Source organism: Mobula birostris, chromosome 20 (genome assembly GCF_030028105.1).
Source record: "Mobula birostris isolate sMobBir1 chromosome 20, sMobBir1.hap1, whole genome shotgun sequence".
NCBI lineage: Eukaryota > Metazoa > Chordata > Chondrichthyes > Myliobatiformes > Myliobatidae > Mobula > Mobula birostris.
The window spans coordinates 43,194,182-43,218,460 of NC_092389.1; the positions used below are offsets into that span (position 1 = coordinate 43,194,182).

Genomic DNA, 24,279 nt, shown 5'->3' on the forward strand with positions numbered 1-24,279 from the left:
AGTACAAACTGTACAAATACAAAAAAAAAGAAAAAAGAAAAATAAATAAGGAATAAATACCTAGAACACAAGTTGTAGACTCATTAAGAGTGAGTCCATATATTGTGGAATCAGTTCAGTGTTGGTGTGAGTGAAGTTATCTCCCCTTCGGTTCAACAGCATTATTGTTGAGGGGTAATGGCTGTTCCTGCACCTGGTGGTGTGGGACCTGAGGATCATGTACCTCCTCCTGATAGCAGCAGTGAGAAGAGGGCTTGGCTTGAATGGTGGGGGTCCTTGATGATGGCTGCTGCTTTCCTGCGACAGCACTCCATGTAGATGTGCTCACTGTTGGGGAGGGCTTTGCCCATGATGGACTGGACCATATCCATTACTTTTTGTAGGTTTTTCTGTTCAATGGCATTTGTGTTCCCATACCAGGCTGTGACATTACCAGTCAGTACACTCCACTGTGCATCTATAAAAGTTTATCAAAGTTTTAGATGACATGCCAATATGCACGAACTTCTAATAGAGGTGCTACTGTACCTTATTTTCTGTAACAGCAGTTATGTGCTGGAGCCAGGATAAATCCTCTGAAATGACAATGCCAAGGAATTTGAAGTTGCTGACCCTCTCCAACTCTGATCCCCTCATGAGGACTGACTCATGGACCTCAGGTTTCCTCCTCCTGTAGTCAATAATTTTTTTTGGCTTTATTGGCATTGAGTGAGAGGTGGTGTGGCATCACTCAATGTCTCCTTTTGTCTTTTTTCTCTTTTTGGGGCGCGGGGAGGTGCTACAAACCTCAGAGGCAAGCACTGATCCCTCTAAGCTTCATGGGTGCATGACGACACCACCGCTGTGGGCCAAATCAAAGGTCATGAATCAGCATATAGGAGCGTTTTGTAATCAGTTATTTAAATTTCCAGCCTAAGGCGCAGAGGTTTCATTCAGTTTTGTCACAAATTGTTCATAAGCTATACTAGCATTACCAGAGCAAAAGCATATACTGCCACTTTCCTGAAAAAATGCTATGTGGTAAGTTGTTGCTAATAACTTTATTTCACATATTTTATGGCCCTGATTACTATACATAGTTTTTGTTGCCGCGCAGCTGGAATTTTCTTAACATTTAACGGCTGTTTTATGCCGTGTAGAAATTTCCTGCTCGGAGCAATGGTTGGTCCACACAACTGTAAAAGAAAATTAGAGGGAACGTTGGAAGCAAGGCCAGAATTTACTCTCCTGACCACTCATAATCATAACAAGATAGGCTTTATTCAAATTGTTTTAAGTTACGAGAATTTAAGTGCCTTTTCGTTCTTACATTCACAGTCATTGTGCTACGTCGTGTTTCATTAAATTCCTTAAAACCAATAACTTATGCACTCATGTGCCCCTCCCCACCGGGGTTGTACACTACCACAATAATTGAGGGGCTTCCCCGACCCAGCCCCTCCCGTCCCTGTAGCAGAGGAGCCCGAAACTGTGGTCCTTTTCACCAAGCCCTCGAGCGAGCTGCGCCAGGCTTCAGTGTGTCTCTGCAGCCTAGATTATGCCAGTCGGCAGCATTCCTCTATGATGTGCTGGTGCACCAACAAGGTTCAGGCAGACCAAAGTGCGTCTTTCACCGAACTGATCTGCCAGCAGCGCTTGATGTCCGTCTGTGTGCGTGTATCTCTGGGAACAGCCCAAAGGTCAGCGAGTCTTCTGTCAGGTAATTGCTTGGGACGAACCATGGCCCTCGCATTTTTCTACACGCCCTCTTTGCAAATCCAGAGTTCACAAGGTCTTGGTGCCTGTTGGTGAGATCTGACGATGAGGCATTCTGACAGATGGTCTGGACGGTCTGCTAAGGGAACCGCCCCGCTGTGTCCATCGAATCCTTCTGCTGCAGTGTTTGCAGGGCGTTCCGTGTTGACACGATGGACTTGATGGATTTGTGGTCAAAGGTGTCCTGACACTTTCGGCAGGATAGTGATGTCAGAAAGCCTTCCCGAACTGCGGTCGTTTGAGCTTCTGGGCAGGGAATTCTGACATTTAGACCCAGTGCCAGTGATAACATCGCATGGTTCAACAACAACAACTTCTTCCCCACAGCAAACAGGCTCTTCAACTGACCTTGAAAATCCTAATTCTACCTTGACTCTATTCCTCTCAATTTATACTAGCGTCGTTATGTTTATTTTTGGTTATTTTGTTGTGTGTTATGTATAATTTATGTTAATTTAAGTTCATGTAATTTACGTTTGTCAAGCTGGTAATATACTGTGCTGCTGCAGCAAAAACGGTCACTTTAATGGGATTTAAAGATTAGCTTTATTTGTTTAAAGTTTAAAGTTCAAAAGTAAATTTATTATCAAAGTACATATATGTCACCATATACAACCCCTGAGTTTTTTTTTGCAGGAATTCACAGTAACTACAAAGAAACAAAATAATAATAATAAATAAACAATAAATATTGAGAATATGAGATGAAGAACCCTTAAAAGTGAGTCCACAGATTGTGGGAACAGTTCAGTGTTGAGGTGAGTGAAGTTATCCCCTCTGGTTCGAGGGTCTAATGGTTGAGGGGTAATAACTGCTCCTGAACCAGGTGGTGTGGGTCTTAAGGCTCCTGTGCCTTCTTCCTGATGGCGGCAATAAGAGAGCATAACCTGGATGGTGGGAGTCCCTGATGATGGATGCTGCTTTCTTGTGACAGTGCTCCATGTAGATGTATTTAATGGTGGGGAGGATTTTACTCGTGATGGACTGGGCTGTACCCATTACTCATTGCAGGTTTTTCTGTTCGAGGGCATTGGTGTTTCCATACCAGGCCATGATGCAACCAGTCAATATACTTTCCACTACACATCTATAAAAGTTTGTCAACATTTTAGATGATATGCCTAGTCTTTGCAAACTGCTAAGAAAGTAGAGTTGTTGCCATGCTTTCGTTGTAATGACATGTTGGAGCCAGGACAGGTCCTCCAAAATGATAATACTGAGGAATTTGAAGCTGATGACTGTCTGCACCTCTGACCCTCCGATGAGTCATCAGCAGGGTGGTGCAATGGAAGCATGCAGGGCCCTTAACCCAGATGTCGATGGATGGAAACTATATACTGCTAATTATGTAAATGAATCTCAGAGATGTATTTTTTTATTGAGATACAGTGCAGAATAGGCCCTTTGGGCCTTCGAACTGCGCCACTCAGCAATCCGCCAATTTAACCCCAGCCTAATTTACCAATTAACCTACCAACCGGTACATCTTTGGACTGTGGGAAGAAACCAGAGCACCTGGAGAAAACCAATGTGGTCACGGGGAGAACATACAAACTCCTTACAGGCAGCGGTGGGAATTGAACTCGGGTCGCTGGTGTTGTAATGCGTTGTGCTAACAACTACGCTAGCATGTATATGGTGATGTGTATGTATGTACTTTGATAAATTTACTTTGAACATTAAACTTTGAGGACTAGCTCATGGACCTCCAGTTTTCTCCTCCCGTGGTCAACAATCATCTCCTTGGTCTTTCTGATATTGAGCGAGATGTTGTTGTGGCTGCACCACTCTGCCAGATTTTCAATCTCCCTCCTATATGGTGACTCACCACCACTTTTATTTATTTACCAACACAGCGTGGAGTAGGCTCGACTGGCCCTTCAAGCCAAGCCGCCCCAGCAAGCCACAACCCTGATTAACCCTAACTTAATAACGGAACAATTTACAATGACCAGTGAACCTAGCCGGTATGTGTTTGGACTGTGGGAAGAAACCGGGAAAAGCCCACGTAATCCACAGGGAAGGTGTCCAAAGACTTTTACAGAATGGCGCTGGAATTGAACTCCAAATATTGGAATGCTCCAAGCTGTGATAACATCGCACTAACTGCCACACTACTTTGGGTTCCACATTTGATTCAGCCTACAGCAGTGATGTTGTCAGCCAATTTAAATATGGCATTGGAGCCGTGCTTAGCTTCACAGTCATACGTATAAAATGAGTCGAACAGGGGGGCTAAGCACACAGCCTTGTGGAGCACCGGTGCCGATGGAGATCGTGGAGGAGGTGTGTTGCCAATACAAACTGACTGGGGTCTGCAAGTGAGGAAATTGAGGATTCAGTTGCAAAAGGAGATATTGAGGCCAAGGTCTTTGAGCTTATTGAATAGTTTTGAGGGGATAACATCAAAGGTTCAAAGGTACAATTTAATGCCAGAGAAATGTATACAATATACATCCTGAAATGCTTTTTCTTCGCATAATTTTCTAACATAATTGAATTCCAAGCTGTAGTCAATAAACCGCATCCTGATGTTTGCTTCTTTACTGTCCAAATGTTCCTGAGTTAAGTGAAGAGCCAATGAAATGGTATCTGCTGTTGACCTGTTGTGATGGTAGGCAAAATGGAGTAGATCCAATTCATTTCTCAGGTAGGAGTTGATATATTTCACCTGAACTTGTACTTCATATATTTTTCCAAGTCAGAGTCTCTATTGCCTGTTTTATCATATACTGTACAAGTTTGCCATGTACAAGATTGCTGATGACACCACTGTTGAGGGCTGTATCAAAGGGGGTGATGAATCAGCATACAGGAAGGAGATTGAAAACTTGGCTGAGTGGTATAATAACAACAACCTCTCACTCAATGTCAATAAGATCAAGGAACTGATTATAGACTTTTGGAGAGGGAAACCAGAGGTCCATGAGCCAGTAATCATTGGAGGATCAGAGGTGGAGAGGGTCAGCAATTTTAAATTCCTGAGTGTCACTGTCTTAAATTCCTGGATCCATCATATAAATATTATTGCGAAGAAAGCATGGCAGCACCCCTATTTCTTCAGGAGTCTGCGAAAGTTCGGCATGTCGTCGAAAATCTTGGCAAACTACTATAGATGTGTGGTGGAAAGTGTGCTGACTGACTGCATTACGGCCTGGTATGGGAACACCAATGCCTTTGAGCAGAAAATCCTACAAAAGGTAGTGGAGCAACACACATAAAAGTTGCTGGTGAATGCAGCAGGCCAGGCAGCATCTGTAGGAAGAGGTGCAGTCGACATTTCAGGCCGAGACCCTTCGTCAGGACTTGGATTTGGCCCAGTACATCACGGGTAAAAGCCTCTCAACTGCTGAACACATCTACATGAAATGTTGCCGTAGAAAAGTAGAATCCATTATCAAAGATCCTCACCACCCAGGTCATGCTCTCTTCTCACTGCTGCCATCAGGTAGAAGGTACAAGAGCCTCAGAACTCACACCACCAGGTTCTAGAACAGTTATTACCCCTCAACCATCAGGCTTTTGAACAAAAGGGTATAACTACACTCATTTAAGGACTCTGTTATTTCCTGCTCGTTATTTATTGCTATTTATTTACAATGCCTACAAAAAGTATTCATTCCGCCTTGGAAGTTTTCATGTTTTATTGTTTTACTACACTGAATCACAGTGGATTTAATTCGGGTTAAGGTGCTCTAGTTTCCTCCCTCAGTCCAAAGATGTACTGGTTAGAAGGTTATTTGGTCATTGTAAATTGTCCTTTGATTAGGCTGGGGCTGGGTTTAAAATCAGTGGGTTGCTGGGTGGACTGAAATGGTCTGTTCTGCAACGTATCTCTAAATAGATCAATAAATAAATAAATACAGGGAAAAACTTGTCCTGTGTGCCATCGATACAGATCAACACATGGTTAAACAATAACAGAATGGAGAACTAATAATTACAGTTTCAGAGAAAGTAGTAGACTAAAAGGTGGAAGATCATAATGAGATAGGTTTTGAGATCAGGCGTCCATCTTATTATACAAAGGAAACATTCCACGGTTTCATAACAGTGGGGTAGACGTTGCCTTTGAGCCTGGTGGTACGTGCTTTCAGGCTTTTGCTTCTTCCTTTCAATGGGAGAGGGAAGACTTATCGATCGAAGATGAACTCCTATTTAAAACAAAAACACTACACATTTAAAAACAGTTGCAGACATAAAAAATCAAATCAGTTTCTGTCAGTTGCCCTGGGAGCCCAACTTGGCCTCCTTACACATGAAAATGTTATGTATCTATTTGTTGAGAAACACAGCGTGGAACAGGCCCCTCTGGCCCTTCGAGCCACACCGCCCAACAACCCACCGATTTAACCCTATCCTAATCACGGGTCAATTTACAATGACCAATTAACCTACTAACTGGTATGTCCTTGGACTGTGGGAGGAACCGAGCACCCGAAGAAGAAACATGCACGTGTAAGGAGCCAAACTCTGACACCCCGAGCTGTAATAGCACTGTGCTTACCACTATGCCACCGTGCGCCCCGTGGTATGGTAGCACAGTGATTAGCACAATTGCTTTACAGCGCCGATGATCACCAGTCAGGGTTCGATTCCCACTGCTGTCTGTTCATTTTCCACATGACTGCATGGGTTCCCTTTGGGTGTGCTAATACCCACATTCTCAAGACATCCGAGTAAGTTGTGGGCATGCTATTTTGGTACTGGAAGCATGGCGACAGTTGTGGAGTGCCCCCAGCACAGTCCCTGCTAATTTGAATCCAAATGAAGAATTTCTCTGTATGTTTCAATGTTTTCATTTATGTGATAAATAAAGCTAACCACTATCAGGCAACCTCTAAGTCACTTGCAGCACACATCTTAGTTGCTGGTGAACGCAGCAGGCCAGGCAGCATCTCTAGGAAGAGGTACAGTCGACGTTTCAGGCCGAGACCCTTTGTCCTGATGTGTTGCTTGAATTTCCAGCATCGGCAGAATTCCTCGTGTTTGCGTTTCTAAGTCACTTGCATTTGCTTTGTGTCAATCAATTAAAGGGGGAGAATCCCTGTGGAGCTAAAATTCCTGGCAGTTCACTTCATTTCCGTCAGCAAATTCCCAAATTTTGGAAGTGCATTTGGTGGTGCAAATCTCAAATTTCTGGCATAGTTTGGATGAGATGGAGGAATCTTGGCATGAGAGTGAGCAGTGGCTCCTACTCTGCAGGTCTGGGACAAACTGAACTGAATATCTCCATTGGAAGTGAAAGGTGAATCAATTAATACTATAAACACAAGAGCAACACACACAAAATGCTGGAGGAACTCAGCAGGTCAGGCGGCATCTATGGAGGGGAATAACCAGTCAATGTTTCAGGCCAAGACCTTACATCAGGACTGGAAAGGAGGGGGAAGAAGCCAGAGTAAGAAGGTGGGGGAGAGGGGAAGGGGGATACAAGCTGGAAAGTGGTAGGTGAGATCAGGTGAGGGGGGATGAAGTAAGAAGCAGGGAGGTGAAGGGCTGGAGAAGAAGGAATCTGATAGGAGAGGACAGTGGACCATGGAGAAAGGGAAGGATGAGGGGCACCAAAGAGAGGTGATGGGCTGCTGTTTATCCCTGTTTGTGGCTAAGTACAGCTCCAACACCATTTACAAGTTTGTTGATGACACCACTGTTGAGGGCTGTATCAAAGGGGTTGATGAATCAGCATACAGGAGGGAGATTGAAAATTTGGCTGAGTAGTGTAATAACAACAACTGCTTACTCAATGTCAATAAAACCAAGGAACTGATTGAAGACTTTAAGAGAGGGAAACCAGAGGTCCTTGAGCCAGTACTCATTGGAGGATCAGAGGTGGAGATGGTCAGTAACTTTAAATTCCTGGGTGTCACTGTCTCAGAGGATCTGTCCTGGACCCATCATATAGATATAATTGCAAATAAAGCACGACAGCATCTCTTCTTCCTCAGGGGTCTGTGGAGGTTCGGAATGTCATCAATAAACCTTGGCAAACTTCTAAAGATGTGTGGTGGAAAGAATGCTGACTGGCTGCACCATGGCCTGGTATGGGAACACCAATACCTCTGACAGGAAAATCCGACAAAAGGTAGTGGATTCGGCTCAGTACATCGCGGGTAAAACCCTCCCAGCCATTGAGCACATCTGCCTGAAACATTGCTGTAGAAAAGTAGCATCCATCATCAAAGATCCTCACCACCCAGGCCATGCTCTTTTCTCGCTGCTGCCATCAGGTAGAAGGTACAAGAGCCTCAGGACTCACACCACCAGGTTCAAGAACAGTTACTACCCCTCAAACATCAGTCTCTTGAACAAAAGGGGATAATGACGCTCAATTTAGGACTCATTTATCTTGTTATTTTATGCTCTCATTATTTATTGCAATTTATTTATATTTGTATTTGCACAGTTTGTTGTTCATTGATCCTGTTTACAGTTACTGTTCTATAGGTTTGCTAAGTATACCGACAGGAAGAAGAATGCCAGGGTTGTACTCTGACAGTAAATTTTACTTTGAACTTTGAACTTTCCATAGATTCTCCCTGGCCTGCTGAGTTAACTCCAGCATTTTATAGTAATTAATAGCATGGAACGATTTGTCAAATGATGAAATCCTTCTGCTTATTTTTCTCTAGCTACGGACTTAAATTCTATTATTGCCCCATTTGTTCAGAAAGATTACTGAAGGTAAAGAATACAGGCGATCATCACATTAAGTGAACAGTCCAAATGTCCCTTGATGGTTTTACCATGGATAAGCTGAGAAGGAAGACCAAAGTCTGTCTTTCTCTCTATTAAATTAAACATCAAACACAAGGGAAATATAAAGATAATTTATGTAGTTTACATTGAGATAATTTAAAAGGGAGAAAAGCATATTTACAAAAGTAACATACTAACTATTCCCAGAGAAACAGCTCACATTCCAAAGACGAAGCTTCCTGGCTAAGCACATCCTAGATATCTTGAGCAACACACACAAATGCTCGAGGAATTTAGCAGGTCAGCCAGCATCTGTGGCGAGGAATAAATAGTCAATGCTTCGGACTGAGATTCTTCTTTAGGACTGGGTAAGAAGGGGGCAGAAGCCAGAATAAGAGGGAGAGGTGGAGGAGTGCAAGCTGGCAGTTGGTAAGTGAGGCCAGGTGAGGGGGAAAGTGGGTGGGTGGGGGAGGAGTGATAAAGTAAGATTAGATTAGATTATGAAGACACGCAGTCCTCTTTTATTGTCATTTAGTAATGCATGCATTAAGAAATGATACAATATTCCTCCGGTGTGATATCACAGAAACACAGGACAGACCAAGACTGAAAAACTAACAAAAACCACATAATTATAACATATAGTTACAACAGTGCAACAATACCATAACTTGATGAAGAACAGGCCATGGCACAGTAAAAAGTTCAAAGTCTCTCGAAAGTCCCACATCTCACGCAGACAGGAGAAGGAAGAAAACTCTCCCTGCCATGCCCGACCACAGTCCGACTCTGAGTTGTCCGAAAACTTCGAGCTGCGATCAGCCCTCCGACACTGAGTACCGAGCACCATCTCTATCCAAACGCTTCAGCTTCAGCCTTGGTTGCCAACAGTGGGCAAAGCCGTGGATTTTGGGGCCTTCCCTCTGGAAGATTCTCGATCACACAGTAACAGCAGCAGCAAACCGGCAGGGATGTGATGCGTGGATGAGGTAAACAGCTGAAGAAGAAGGAATCTTCAGATAGTTGAAGATAACTCCATAAACTTATGCAACCTCATGGGATCATGTAGGTAAGTCACACTCATGGAACTGCTTTGACAGACAGCAAGGCCACACCCCTAGTGTTCCACCTATTGAAGCTGTCCAGACTTTTCACTGTTTCTGAGTGACTCTGATAGCCAGCATTCACTTGTGGGGGAAAAAAAAGCATTTAATATATTTTAAAAATAAAAAAGTGTCAAAAGACTTCAAAATACCTTGAAGTGATAAAATACAAATAATTAAAAGTAGTGAAACTTTCCCCATTCTAAATTCCTCAGAGCTGTGAAATCTCCAGGAAACGAAGGACGCAGGTATCCAACTCGGAATCCGGTTTATTATCACTGAGGTATGTTGTGAAATATGTTGTTTTGCGACAGCATTACACTGCAGTACATAAAATATACTGTAAATTACAGTAAGAAAAAATTACTGCAAATAAATAAGATTAAATTAGTATAGTATATATACTAGTACAGTGTATATATACAGTATGATACAGTATGTGTGTGCGTATAAGGGTGCCATGGTAGGGTAGCAGTTTGATCGGCGCTAACACAGTTCGGGACGTTCTGGAGTTTAGTGTTCTATTCTGGTGCCATCTGTAATGGAATTTATACGTTCTCCCCATGACTGCATGGGTTTCCTTCCACAGTCCAAAGACATACTGGTTGGTAGGTTAATTGGTCATTATAAGTTGTCCTGTGATTTGGTGAGGGTTAAGTAGGTGGGTTGCTTGGCAGCGCGGCTTGTTGGGCTGGAAGGGCCTGTGCCAGGCTGTATCACTGAATGAATGAATGAATGAATAAATGAATGAATAAATAAACAAACAAATACACACACACACACACACAGATACTGATGTGTACGCTGTGCACCATACCGACAAATCTAACAGCTTCTATCAGCAGACAGTCTGGGGATAAATGGGCACAGTTCACTGCAGGATTGTTGGGCTGCATCAGCAAGACTCAATTGATTTTCTTCGACTTTACCCTCCGGCGATGGAATCTTGAACAAGGAGGAATAACAATGAAGTAAAAGCTGAAGCTGCTGGGAATAAAACCAGAGAGCAGCTTTTTCACATGGTGCTCTCAGTCCACAAAAGTATGTAAATTCTGGTTCATTTATAGAATATAGAATAGTACAGCACAGTACAGGCCCTTCAGCCCAATTGTTGTGCCAACCCTCAAACCCTGCCTCCCATATAACCCCCCACCTTAAATTCCTCCATATACCTGTCTAGTAGTCTCTTAAATTTCACTAGTGTATCTGCCTCCACCACTGACTCAGGCAGTGCATTCCACGCACTCTCAGAGTAAAAAACCTTCCTCTAATATCCTCCTTGAACTTCCCACCCTTTACCTTAAAGCCATGTCCTCTTGTATTGGGCAGTGGTGCCCTGGGGAAGAGGCGCTGGCTGTCCACTCTATCTATTCCTCTTAATATCTTGTATGCCTCTATCATGTCTCCTCTCATCCTCCTTCTGTCCAAAGAGTAAAGCCGTAGGTCCCTTAATCTCTGATCATAATCCATACTCTAAACCAGGCAGCATCCTGGTAAATCTCCTCTGTACCCTTTCCAATGCTTCCACATCCTTCCTATAGTGAGGCGACCAGAACTGGACACAGTACTCCAAGTGTGGCCTAACCAGAGTTTTATAGAGCTGCATCATTACATCGCAACTCTTAAACTCTATCCCTCGACTTATGAAAGCTAACACCCCATAAGCTTTCTTAACTACCCTATCCACCTGTGAGGCAACTTTCAGGGATTTGATGTGTTCAATGTCGATGTTGATAGAGTACAGGTCATGAAGATATCATGAGGCTATCCAGGATGTTGTTGGCCATGATTTGGATCAATTGCAATGTAGTCAAAGTCTAGTTTATTGTCATATATGCACAAGTGCAGGCACAGGGTGCAATGAACAACTCACTTGCAACAGCATCAAAATCTGAATCAGCTTCTTTATTACTGACATATAGTACTGTGCAAAGTCTTAGGTGTATACATATACATCTAGCTGGGGTGCCTAATACATTTATACAGTACTATATTTGTCAACGTGGAGCGGCGAGTGAAGTTGTAAATCCAACAGAAGCAAAGGATGTTGGGAATGGCGAGGGTGGAGTGACATGGGAGGGGTGTGGGACAGGTGGCAGAGAAGGTGTGCCAGGGGTGGGGGCTGACTCAGCTGCCGACACACCCAGCCCTGAGACACCAGGCAAGGTCACTTGATTCCAAACAATTAGTTTATTGGTCATTACGGAATGTCTCTCTGGTGCTTCCCACTCCCTCTCCTCTCCATTCCCCTTTCGCCAACCATAATTCCCCTCTCCCTGTCCCCTTCCCACTCTCAGTCCACAGTAGAGGCCCATATCAGAATCAGGTTTACCATCACTCACATATGTCATGAAATTTGTTTTTGCAGCAGCAGTACAGTGCAATACATAAAATTACTACAGTACTGTGCAAAAGTCTTAGGCACCTTAACTATATACATGTGCCGAAGACTTTTGTACAGTACTCTATGCCATGAATTTTAAAACCGCAAACACGAGGAAATCTGCAGGTGCTGGAAATTCAAGCAACACACATCAAAGTTGCTGGTGAACGCAGCAGGCCAGGCAACATCTCTAGGAAGAGGTGCAGTCAACGTTTCAGGCCGAGACCCTTCGTCAGGAAGAACTGAAAGAAGAGATAGTAAGAGATTTGAAAGGGGGAGGGGGAGGGGGAGATCTGAAATGATAGGAGAAGACAGGAGGGGGAGGGATGGAGCCAAGAGCTGGACAGTTGATTGGCAAAAGGGATATGAGAGGATCATGGGACAGGAGGCCAAGGGAGAAAGAAAAGGGGGAGGGGGAAGCCCAGAAGATGGGCAAGGAGTATAGTGAGAGGGACAGAGGGAGAAAAAACAGAGAGAGAGAGAGAAGATAATAATAATAATTAATAAATAATGGATGGGGTACAAAGGGAAGGTGGGGCATTAACGGAAGCTAGAGAAGTCAATGTTCATGCCATCAGGTTGAAGGCTACCCAGACGGAATATAAGGTGTTGTTCCTCCAACCTGAGTGTGGCTTCATCTTGACAGTAGAGGAGGCCATGGATAGATATATCAGAATGGGAATGGGACGTGGAATTAAAATGTGTGGCCACTGGGAGATCCTGCTTTCTCTGGCGGACAGAGCGTAGGTGGGAAGGAATGGGGGGGGGGAATGAATGGACAGGGGAGTCGCGTAGGGAGCGATTCCTGTGGAAAGCAGAAAGAGGTGGGGAGGGAAAGATGTGCTTAGTGGTGGGATCCCGTTGGAGGTGGCGGAAGTTACGGAGAATTATATGTTGGACCCGGAGGCTGATGGGGTGGTAGGTGAGGACAAGGGGAACCCTATTCCTAGTGGGGTGGTGGGAGGATGGGGTAAGAGCAGATGTGTGTGAAATAGGAGAGATGCATTTGAGAGCAGAGTTGATGGCAGAGGAAGGGAAGCCCCTTTCTTTAAAAAAGGAGGACATCTCCTTCGTCCTGGAATGAAAAGCCTCATCCTGAGTGCAGGTGCGGCGGAGATGGAGGAATTGCGAGAAGGGGATGGCATTTTTGCAAGAGACAGGGTGGGAAGAGGCTGGGTGATATACTGTGTCCGGTGCTCCCGATGCAGCCTTCTATATATTGGCGAGACCCGACGCAGGATGGGAGACCGTTTCGCTAAACACCTATGCTCTGTCCACCAGAGAAAGCAGGATCTCCCAGTGGCCACCCATTTTAATTCCACGTCCCATTCCCATTCTGATATGTCTATCCACGGCCTCCTCTACTGTCAAGATGAAGTCACACTCAGGTTGGAGGAACAACACCTTATATTCCGTCTGGGTAGCCTCCAACCTGATGGCATGAACATTGACTTCTCTAACTTCCGTTAATGCCCCACCTTCCCTTTGTACCCCATCTGTTATTTATTTATTTATTTATTTATTAATTATTAATTATTATCATTTTTTTTTCTCTTGCTCCTTTTTCTCCCTCTGTCCCTCTCACTATACTCCTTGCCCATGCTCCGGGCTTCCCCTCTCCCCCTTTCTTTCCCCCTAGGCCTCCTGTCCCATGATCCTCTCCCTTCTCCAGCCTCATATCCCTTTTGCCAATCAACTTTCCAGCTCTTGGCTCCATCCCTCCCCCTCCTGTCTTCTCCTATCATTTCGGATCTCCCCCTCCCCCTCCCACTTTCAAATCTCTTACTATCTCTTCTTTCAGTTAGTCCTGACGAAGGGTCTCGGCCCGAAACGTTGACTGTACTTCTTCCTATAGATGCTGTCTGGACTGCTGCATTCCGCCAGCATTTTGAGTGTGTTGCCATGAATTTTGCTGCTTTGTGGCAGCAGTACATAAAAATGCTACAAGTTTCAATAAGAATTACAGTGCAGAGTGCAAAAAGAAAGCAAAATTGTGAGATAGTGTTCATGAGTTTATGAACCTTTCAGAAATTTGATGGTGGAGGGGAAGAAGCTATTCTGAAAATATTGAGTATGTGTCTTCAAGCTCCTGTACCTCCTCCCTGATAGTAGTAATGAGAAGAAGGCATGTCCTGTATGATCTTCTTGAGGGATCGCCTTTTGAAGTGTCCCCAATGGTGGCAAGGCTAGTAGCTATAATGCTGGCTGAGTTTACAACCCTCTGCAACTCTTTTGATTCTGTGTATTGGCACCTCCATATCAGGTGGCGATGCAACCAATCAGAATGCTGTCCACAGAGCATCTGTAGAAATTTGCTGGAATCTTTGGTGGAAAGCTATATCTCCTCAAAATCCTAATGAAATATAGCCACTGGCATGCCTTCATCAAGATTGCATCAGTATGTTGGGCCAAGGATAAATCTTTTGAGATATTGACACGTAGGAACTTGAAACCGCTCAGCCTTTCCACTGCTGATCTCTTGAAGAGGACTGGCATATGTTCTCCTGATTTCCTCTTCCTGAAGTCCACTACCAATTCCTTAAATTTACTGATGTTGAGTGCAAGGTTTTTGTTGTGACACCACTCAACCAGCCAATTTCTCTCTCTCTCTCTCTCGTACACCACCTCATCAGATCTGAGATTGTCAACAACAGCATCACAGGTACATAGCATCATCGAAACAGCATTCACAAGAAAAATATAAATTCAAAATCTGATTCAAATTCAGATTTATTTATGATAAGTATATCAAAATGTACAGTGAAATGTGATGGTTGTCCGTTGTGTCCAACGATGACAGGAAACTGGGACAGTTCCATTCCTTCGACCTCAGAAGTCCAGATCCAGTGGTACAAACAAGTGTCACAAACTAGGGTCCTCCTTGGTTGCAGTGGATGACCAGGTCATCTTTTGTGCCTTGTCATGCCCTTGGCTCTCCATGGAGTGTTGCAGAACCGCCTTCCTGGCCATTGGATCTCACTGTAGATCTCCTCTGCCCTATCCGCCAGAGCTGACTTCGAATGCTAGGACAGGCACGTCCCTATCTCACTGGGGTACAAGGCCCACCGTCTTCCCTGGCCTGGTTTATCCGCCTGTCGATGCGATGTACCAGGGTGTGGCTGCTGTCGCATGTAAACAGCCACTTGGAGCCACAGGTGAGAGTTGAGTGTCTGGTGGGGACCGAAGGTTAGTGAGCTGCCCCAAAACGGACACAACAAGCCCCTTCACCAGAGGCGCTCCCTCTCCCTGGACATCCCATACACAGTGAAATGTGCCATTTGTGTAAACATCCAACAAATGGATTAAACATAAATTATACATGAATGAATAGAAAGGAAAGTGTATAAATGAGACACAGAACTTCCTTGATTGATTGGGGGGCAGGGGGTGGGGGAACATCGACTCAGACCATGAGAGGCCCGCATCGGGCATTTTCATGCCTTGCAAGGCGCAGATTGGAAGTCTGTGTGGGGTGCCACTCCTCGCACAGACTAGAGCAATGTGTGATTAAGTGCCTTGCTCAAGGACACATACACGCTGCCACAGCTGAGGCTCGAACTAGCGACCTTGAGATAACTAGACGAACGCCTTAACCACTTGGCCACTTGCCCAACACTACCAGAATAGGATTGTTATTATTCTGGTACAGGAACAGGCATATTTTCTGCATATCATAAATATGAATGAATAAAAGATTCAGCAGTTCCACAAAGCATTTTTTGAAATATTGACCGGTTAATGTATAAATGAAATGTCTAACTCCATAAAAAATAGTTATTTGTTAAAGGGATGGAATATAAACAAAGGGAACCTTTGATATAACTATTGGTGTGGCTGTACGAGCAGCTGGGGCATATCACAAGTCCTGGTTATGTGACCATTGACGCCAGACAGATGACCTGTGAAGAGTATTGATAATGGCTGGGGTCACCCGTCTTGTAAAGACACTGCCCAGAAGAAGGCAATGACAAACCACTTCTGCAGAAACATTCGCCAAGAGCAACCCTGGTCAAGGACCATGATCATACAACATGGCACATAATGAATGAATGAATGAATTGGTGTGAACATTCTTGGGGCCATTATGGACCGCTTAGGTTTATTTATTTAAGGAGGGTTATGTTTTCATTGGAGTTATCTCAGAGAAGGTTTCACTATTCTTGAATGGGTAGTTTTTCTTTTATACAGGTTTGCTTCCACAACAGTCTTGGCTGATAATCAGGAGTTTGAGTGACTGATGTGATTAATTGCCCTTCTGTTAATCATTTTTAATAAAACAATACTTTGAAACACCACATTGTTCCTGTGGTGTGGTCTTGGCCAGTTCAAGTGCTTGTTTCCATGCTGACTGTCTCTGTGACTCAATGAGATGAAAGGGAGGTAGAGGAGATGGAGTCTGTACTTATTGGAGTTTACATGAATGAGAAGTGATCTTATTGTGTGATAGCATTGGGTTTGCTGACCACAAAGTTCTAAACTCAAATGAAGACCTTAAGCCCTATCAAGTATAAAGACCCATGAGTACTCTCACTAAGTGGAGATTATGCTATTAACTACCCAATCTTCAAAGACTAGTTCACTTCCATGGTTAGTTTAGTTGCCAATACCCATTATCTGAGTGGTGCCCCCCCCCACTGAGGAGAAGATACTTTCAGCTAACAAAGTAGTTTAACCACAGTTCAATTTTTAGTGATAGAAGTTTTAATTCACATTCTTAAAACACATTTAAAACTCAGAGGATCTTCTATCTTAAAAAAACATTTCCAATTAAGGATTTCCAAAATGCAGGCATAATTTCTAAAAAGACAGACCGTTGATGCAGATGAACTAGTCATCTGTTCCAGAAATCAAAGGCAGAGGAACGTACTGTAGTTCACCATGTATCTCATTCATCCTTCTTCATGTCCCCTACCACATTCCTAATGAGTCTGAACTGCTGTCTGTATTTGTTCCCTTTTTCTACCACTTGAGTGACTTCTCACATATATGATATTCTTTCAGATAGCTTTTTATCACAAGCAGTCTAAAAGCTGGGAGACACAGATCCCAAGTACCCACAATTAGTACTGTGAAGCTTGAGTGCATAAATTTTCCAATTTGTTAATAGATCTGCTTTTGATGTGCTAAGTGATTGTCTTCATCTGGTCTGGAAGCTTCTTTGAACTAAGCAACTTATCCGGTGTTGTCTGATTTGAAATAAGGCAAATTAAATAACCCATTGTCTGATACTACAACTCTTGAGCATTAATGAGCCAGGTGCACTGATGCAACATCCTTCTTTCTATAAGCAACGCATCTGTTTTCAAAGCTGCCCTTCCAACTTCAAACTGATTATTCCTTGCCATTTACATTTAAAACTGAAGTCTGGCTCCCATTTACGACCAGAAGCTAAACAAAGAATTTTGTTGGAAGTTTAACTTGATCTTTGCAAGTGGCAGCTGCTGTGTTCAGAAAGCCAAGCTTGGCAAAAAGAAGAAGCCCCTGGTCCAGGAAGGGAATATCCATCATAAGTATAAAATTTTGAGAGAGGTTGATAGATAGGATCTTCGCCTCAGTGAGGGTGTCAAGAATCAAGGTACAGAATTTCTGGAGTGGAGAGTTACCCATTAAGGAAAGAGATGAGGATGAATTTCTTCTATCAGAGGGTTGTGAATTTTTGAAATTCTCAAACCGGACAGTTGAGGAGTGGTCACTGAATATGTTCAAGGTTAAGGTAGGCAGATTCTTGCCCTATAGGAGAGTGATGGATAGGAGGGAACAGGTATGATAGCAGAGTAAAAGCCAAGGGTAGTTTGGTAGTATAATACTTTACAGTGAGAGCTGTAAGATCAGGGTTCAATTCCCACCACTGTCTGTAAGGAGTTTGTCGATTTTCACCTTGGCCATATGGGTTTCTTCCCACGTTCAAAAGACATGCGAGTTAGGGGTAGTAAATTATGGATATGCTACGTTGAAGCCGGAAATGTGGTGGAACTTGTGGGTTACCCCTAGCATCAACCTGTGTTGGTCATTGACACAAATGGTGCATTTCACTCTATGTTTCGATGCACTCAAAGTTTCAGGAACAACTTCTCTCCCTGCATCACCAGATTTCTGAATGGACAATGAATCCAAGAACACCACCTCACTATTTTCTCATCTCTTTTGCACGACTTACTTAATTTAAATATATATATTTGTATTGTAATTTATAGTTTATTATTATATATTGCAATGTTCTGCTGCCACAAAATAAAAGATCTCACGACAAATGCCAATGATTCTTTTTTGATGTATGTGTGACAAATAAAGATGATCGAATCTAATCTATAGATGGACCTTGACTTTATAGAATGGCTGTGCAAGCTCAAGGGCGACTTGGGCTTTCTCACACTCCCTATTTCTTATATTCTTTACAAATAACTACTAATTATTTGCAAGGAAAATGCTAGGAACATAAACTACTCCAAAATGAATTATTCCAGATCTGATTTCTGCTCTGGTTAATTACCTCAGAGCTTTTTTGGTGCCCTTGACTTCCTACATCTTTCCATGATCAAGCGCATTATTAGCTGAGAAGCAGATTAAAATCATTTTTCAATGCAAGGTGGTAAATAATTGTCCAAAGCAAACCACAAGGAAAAATGTGTTGCTTCCATGTATTGTTTCAGTAGTAATTAGATTCACAAGAAATGATTAATAGAAGAGCAATTAATTACATTAATTTTTCAAATTCCAATTATCTGAGCTCTGGATTATGAGTCAAAACAGGTGTGAGAACAAGGGAATGCACAAATCTTTCTGGTATAAATGAGCTTCACCTGTAGGAAATTAGGTCATCTTTACACAGTGAAACTGACAATAATTTTGGGATTTCTGCACATCCCCAATTCAATGTTGAAATCCTTATACAGTGACTTATTGTACCTTCACAGACAACACTGCAACCTGGTTATTGAGAGAGAGATCAATGATCTAACAAGTTTACATGTTGATAAACTAGAATTGTTGTAAAGAAGTATACTGTCGGATGGCACAATATTGTAGTGGTTAGCATAATGCTGTACAGCGCCAGTGATCAGGGTTCAATTCTCACTGCTGTCAGTAAGGAGCTTGTACATTCTCCCTCTGACCACATGGGTTTTCTCTAGGTGTTCCGAATCCTCCCACATTACAAAGATGTGCAGGTTAGTAATGGCTACTAAGTTGTAGGCATGCTATTTTGGCACCAGAAGCACGGCAACATCTGCAGGCTGCCCCCATAACGTATTTGGATGGTGTTGGTTGTTGACGCAAACGATGTAGTTCACTGTATACTCACTTTACTCTTATGACTGTGAGGTTAAGTGCAGCTTCAATTGCCAATTGACACCCCTGTCGATAGCTGAATCAAAGGTAGTGACGAATCAGTATGTAGGAGGGAGATTGACAATCTGGCTGAGTGGTGCTACAACAATAACCTTTCACTCAATGTTAGCAAAACCGAAGAGCTGATTATTGAATTCATGAGGAGGAAACCAGATGCCCATGAGCCAGTCCTTATCGGTGAATCAGCAGTGGAGAGGGTCAGCAATTTTAAATTCCTCGGTATTATTATTTCAGAGGATCTGTCCTGGACCCAGCACATAATTGTAATTATGAAGAAAGCACGGCAGAACCTCTATACTCATAGAAGTTTGTGAAGTTTCATCGAGCATGTCATCTAAAATTTTGACAAACTTCGATAGATGTATGGTGGAAAATATATTAACTGGTTGCATCATGGCCTAGTTTGGAAACTTTAATGCCCTTGAACAGAAAAGCCTGCAAAAAGTAGTGGATATGGCCCAGTCTGTCATGGGTAAAGGCCTTCCCACCATTGAGCACTTCTACACATAGGATTGTCACAGGAAAGCAGCAGCCATCATCAGGGACCCCCACCACCCACGGCATGTTCTTTTCTCATTGCTGCCATCAGGAAGAAGGTACAGGAGCCACAGGACTCACCACACCAGATTCAGAAACAATTATTAACCCTCAACCATCAGGCTCCGAAAACAGAGGGGATAACTTCACTCAACTTCACTTGCCTCACAACTGAAGTATTGCCACAACCTATGGATTCACTTTACTTTCAATAACTCTTCATCTCATACTCTCAATATTTATTGCTTATTTATTTATTATTACTATTTCTTTTTTTCTTTCTTTTTATATCTGTACAATTTGTTGCATTTTGCACCCTGATTGTCTGCCCTGCTGGTGCTGTCTTTCACTAATTCTATTATGGTTTTTGGATTTATTGAGTATGCCCACAAGAAAATAAATCTCAGGGTTGTAATGGAGACATATACTGTATGTACTTTGATAAAAATTTACTTTGAACTTTGAACTTTGTATGTTTTGATGTTTCAATGTACATGTGACAAAAAAGCTGACATTTCATCTTTCATCTAAATGGAAAAAACCCCTGAGGATTTCACATTCTGTTGTGTGGCATGTTTTAACAGTGTACTTGCTGATGGTTAATTACTGCTAAGAAACTCTCTGGCCCTGTAAACCTATCTTATGTAACATGCACAAATTACTGGAGGAACTCAGCACACCAGGCAGCATCTCCGGAGAGGAATGAAGAGTCGACGTTTCAGGACAGGAACCTTCATCAGGAAAGGAAGGGGGTAAGAAGCCAGATTCAAAATGCTGAGTTCCTCCAACAATTTTGTATGTGCGTGTTTCTGTCGATTTCCGGCATCTACAGAATCATTTGTGGTTATAACTTATTTAACGTCATTGATCTGAAATGTGCTGAGGTAAATAATTTGAAAATTACAGAGGCGGGTCGGAGCGATGATGCACTGAACAGTGACTCCTTTGCTTGCATCGTCGGAAACAGCTCTATTTCCATCTTTAATATCTCTATTTTTCTTTTGAAGACCCTGACCTGGAGTTACACGCTGACTATGGTTCTTTGCGGGAATGAGACCCACTCTTGGGGTTTCACAAATGGCCATTATTTGGCACACCAAGGGCTCGGCTTAAGAGTCCGGCTCGGCTTTGGAGGCCTAGGATCTTGGGGCTCTGGAGACGGGTGGATCGAGAGTCAGTGTCACAACAGGAGATCCGTGTCTCAGCAGGGGAGTCAGAATATCTTCAGCTGTTTAACATCGTAAACCGGCAAGTTGTTTGTTATGTCTCCCTGCTCGCTGTGAAAATGGAGACATTTCTTTCTCCTTTAGAAAGGGGGAGAGAGAACCTGTGGTATGTTAAATGCCGGGTGAACAATGTAGCCTTTGGGGTAACTGCAAGTCTGTGTCTTTATTGTTGCTTTGCTCACACTTGAGTGCTCGGTGGTGGGTGCTGATGCTTTTTTTTGCCATTGGGGTGAGGTTGGGGATTGTTGCTTGCTGCTGCTTACGCGCGGAGGGAGAGGAGCTGGAGGGGAGCTTTGGGGTTCTAACATTTAACTTGTCATTCATTCTTTGGGGGCACTCCTCTGTTTTTGTGAGTGATTGCGAAGAAAATGCATTTCAGAAAAAGCATTTCAGGATGTATAATGAATACATTTCTCTGACATTAAATGTACCTTTGAAACCTTTGAAAACGAAGCAATGTTAAAGTAATAAAAAATATTTTTTTCTAAATTTTTCTTTAAGTTTCATCATAGGTGTTTACATCAATATGCATATTTTTAGAATATATAAAATATTTGTCCAAAATTTGTAGGATATTGCTTTCCAGTTTGCCTCTTTGGGAATTCTACGATGGGTTAGTTTTTCAGCTAGTTTAATTAAAATACCTTTGCTGGATATGAGTGTTCTCTTGGAAGTGAGGCCTGATATCAGCCAGGGGTTATACTGACCCTATGCAATAGGGCCTCAATGGTGAGGCCTGGATAGTCACAGACACTCACCCTAAAATATCAGAACACATTTTCACATCAATTGAAGCTGGTGGTTGTGTTATATTAAATTTTGCAAAACATTGAATGAATATCTGAACAGTTCAAAATGACAGTTTAGCTCTTTCTGAGCTTGCAGTGTGTAAAGTGTCTGCACAGATTAAACGCTGTTGATGAAGAATGTTCACTGATGATAGCTGGATTCTTTCTTAGTCTTAGGCACCATTCACATGAGGATGTCTGTTAATGACTAACTGTCTGTTGGTCATTTTGAGAGTTAGGTTGTTGAATTCTTCCTTACTGTCTGTCAAGTTTGCATTTGGGATTATCACTTGTATGTAAAATTAGTGCCCTTCTGTAAATTCAAAACATTGGCGGATTAGTGAATGAGGAGTGATCTAATTGATTTAAAAGGGTATGCTGAACACGTGTTGTTTAAATGAATTAATGGCATGAGAACAAAAGAACAAAAAGCTTGTTTGTCTCTCTACACTTGTGGAACTTGTATTTATTGGGGTATCCTTCCTGGGTTCATTGGACTTTGCCGAGACCAGAAATTGTGAGCTGCGCCAGGCACCCAGCAGTGGTTTCACGAGTGTGTTGGAAATCGGAGATCCCCCAATAACAGCAAGCATAATTCCAGGGGCATTAAATTTTAACAATTAATTGCATATTTGACCATAAGCTCATAAAGCATAGGAGCAGAATTAGGCCAATCAGCCCATTAATTCTGCTCTGTTATTCCATCATGGCTGATTTATTATCCCTCTCAACCTCATTCTCCTGCCTTCTTCCCAAAACCTTTTATGCCCTGATTAATCAAGAACCTATCAACCTCCACTTTAAATATACCCAATGACTTGGCCTCCACAGCTGTTTGTGCCAATGAATTCCACAGATTCATCACCACCTGGCTAAAAAAATTCCTCCTCATCTCTGTTCTACAGGGATTTCCTCTGGCCCTAGATTCCCCCGCTATAGGAAACATTCTCTCCATGTCCTTTCAATATTCAATAGATTTTAATGACATCACCCTCTCTCTCATTCTTCTAAACTCCAGTGAGTACAGGCCCAGAGCCATCAAACACTCCTCATATGTTAACCCTTTCATTTTCAGAATAATTCTTCTGGATCTCGTGGACTCACGTGTGGGCACATGGCCAAGTGGTTAAGGCATTCGTCTAGTCATCTCAAGGTCGCTAGTTCGAGCCTCAGCTATGGCAGCGTGTTTGTGTCCTTGAGCAAGGCACTTAATCACACATTATTTTAGTCTGTGCGAGGAGTGGCGCCCCACACAGACTTCCAATCTACGCCTTGTAATGCATGAAAATGCCCAACGCAGGCCTCTCATGATCTGTGTTGTCTTCCCCCCCCCCTTTCCTCTGGACACATTTATGTTAGATTTAAACTGATAACTACTAAATCACTATTCAATTTAAGAGCTTTGTGTTGCTCAAGATGTCCCATAATCTGCAGCATCTCTTGTATTTAAAATTTACATTTGACTGCATTGGAGAGGCATATGAAACACATATCTGCACCTCTAGTGGGTCGTGTTGAGAGGCTCCAAGACCATATTCTCCTTGGCTGTATTTCAGGAGTAAAGCATTCTGACTTGTCACCCAGAACAGGCTATCTTCAAATTATTTGGTACATTAAACAGAACAAGTCATTAATCCCCTTTCAGAGCAGATTTTGCAGGAAATCATTAATTTTTAAAAAAAAATTAGAGATAGAATACAGTAACAGGCCCTTCCGACATAATGAACTAATGCTACCCAATTACACCCATGTAACCAATTAACCAATTAACCTGTACATCTTTGAAATGTGGGAGGAAACCGGAGCACCTGGAAGAAACCCATGTGGTCACAGGGAGAATGTATAAATTCTTTAAAGACAGTGGTGGGAAATTGAACCCGGGTCGCTGGAATTGTAAAGTGATGCACTAACCACTATGCTACTGTGCCGCCCCAATGCTTTATAGTTGTGCTTTTGAAGCACGTGAAACCTATTCAACTGTTTAATAAATTTGCTCACACTGGTTTGATGAAAAAAATATAAACACAAGAAATATGTTTGGTTCAGTGCTGATTTGCTTCGGCTATAGTACAAGTGGAGAGAGATAGAACATAGAACTGTACTGTTTAGGCCCTTCAGCCCACAATGTTATGCCAACCTATTCACCTACTCTAAGATTAACCTAATCCTTCCCTCTCATATAACCCTCCACTTTTCCTTCATCTGTGTGCCTTTCGAAGAATCTCTTAAATGTCCATAATGCACCTACCTTTACCACCACCCGTGGCAGTGTGTTCCACCCACCCAGCACTCTCTGGTAAAAAATATTACCTCTGATATCCACCTATACTTTCCTTCTATCAACTTAAAATAATGCCTCCTCATTTTAGGTATTTCCGTTCTGGGCAAAAGTCTCCAGCTGCCCACGCTATTTATGCCTCTTATTAACTTATACACCTCTA

At 42.8% G+C, this 24,279-nt stretch overlaps 1 long non-coding RNA gene across 2 annotated transcripts in view; it reads left to right on the forward strand.

The window, feature by feature from the left end:
• Positions 1 to 941: 941 nt before the first annotated feature.
• Positions 942 to 24,279, forward strand: part of LOC140185545 (uncharacterized) — a 33,182-nt gene continuing 9,844 nt past the window's right edge. The window contains exons 1-3 of one of the 2 annotated variants that reach the window (XR_011882647.1): positions 942 to 1,020; positions 9,773 to 9,840; positions 20,832 to 21,072. This is a non-coding gene — a long non-coding RNA (uncharacterized lncRNA). Of the gene's footprint in view, positions 1,021 to 9,772; positions 9,841 to 20,831; positions 21,540 to 24,279 lie in introns of those variants that run through there. The other variant, XR_011882646.1, reaches the window with a different exon arrangement.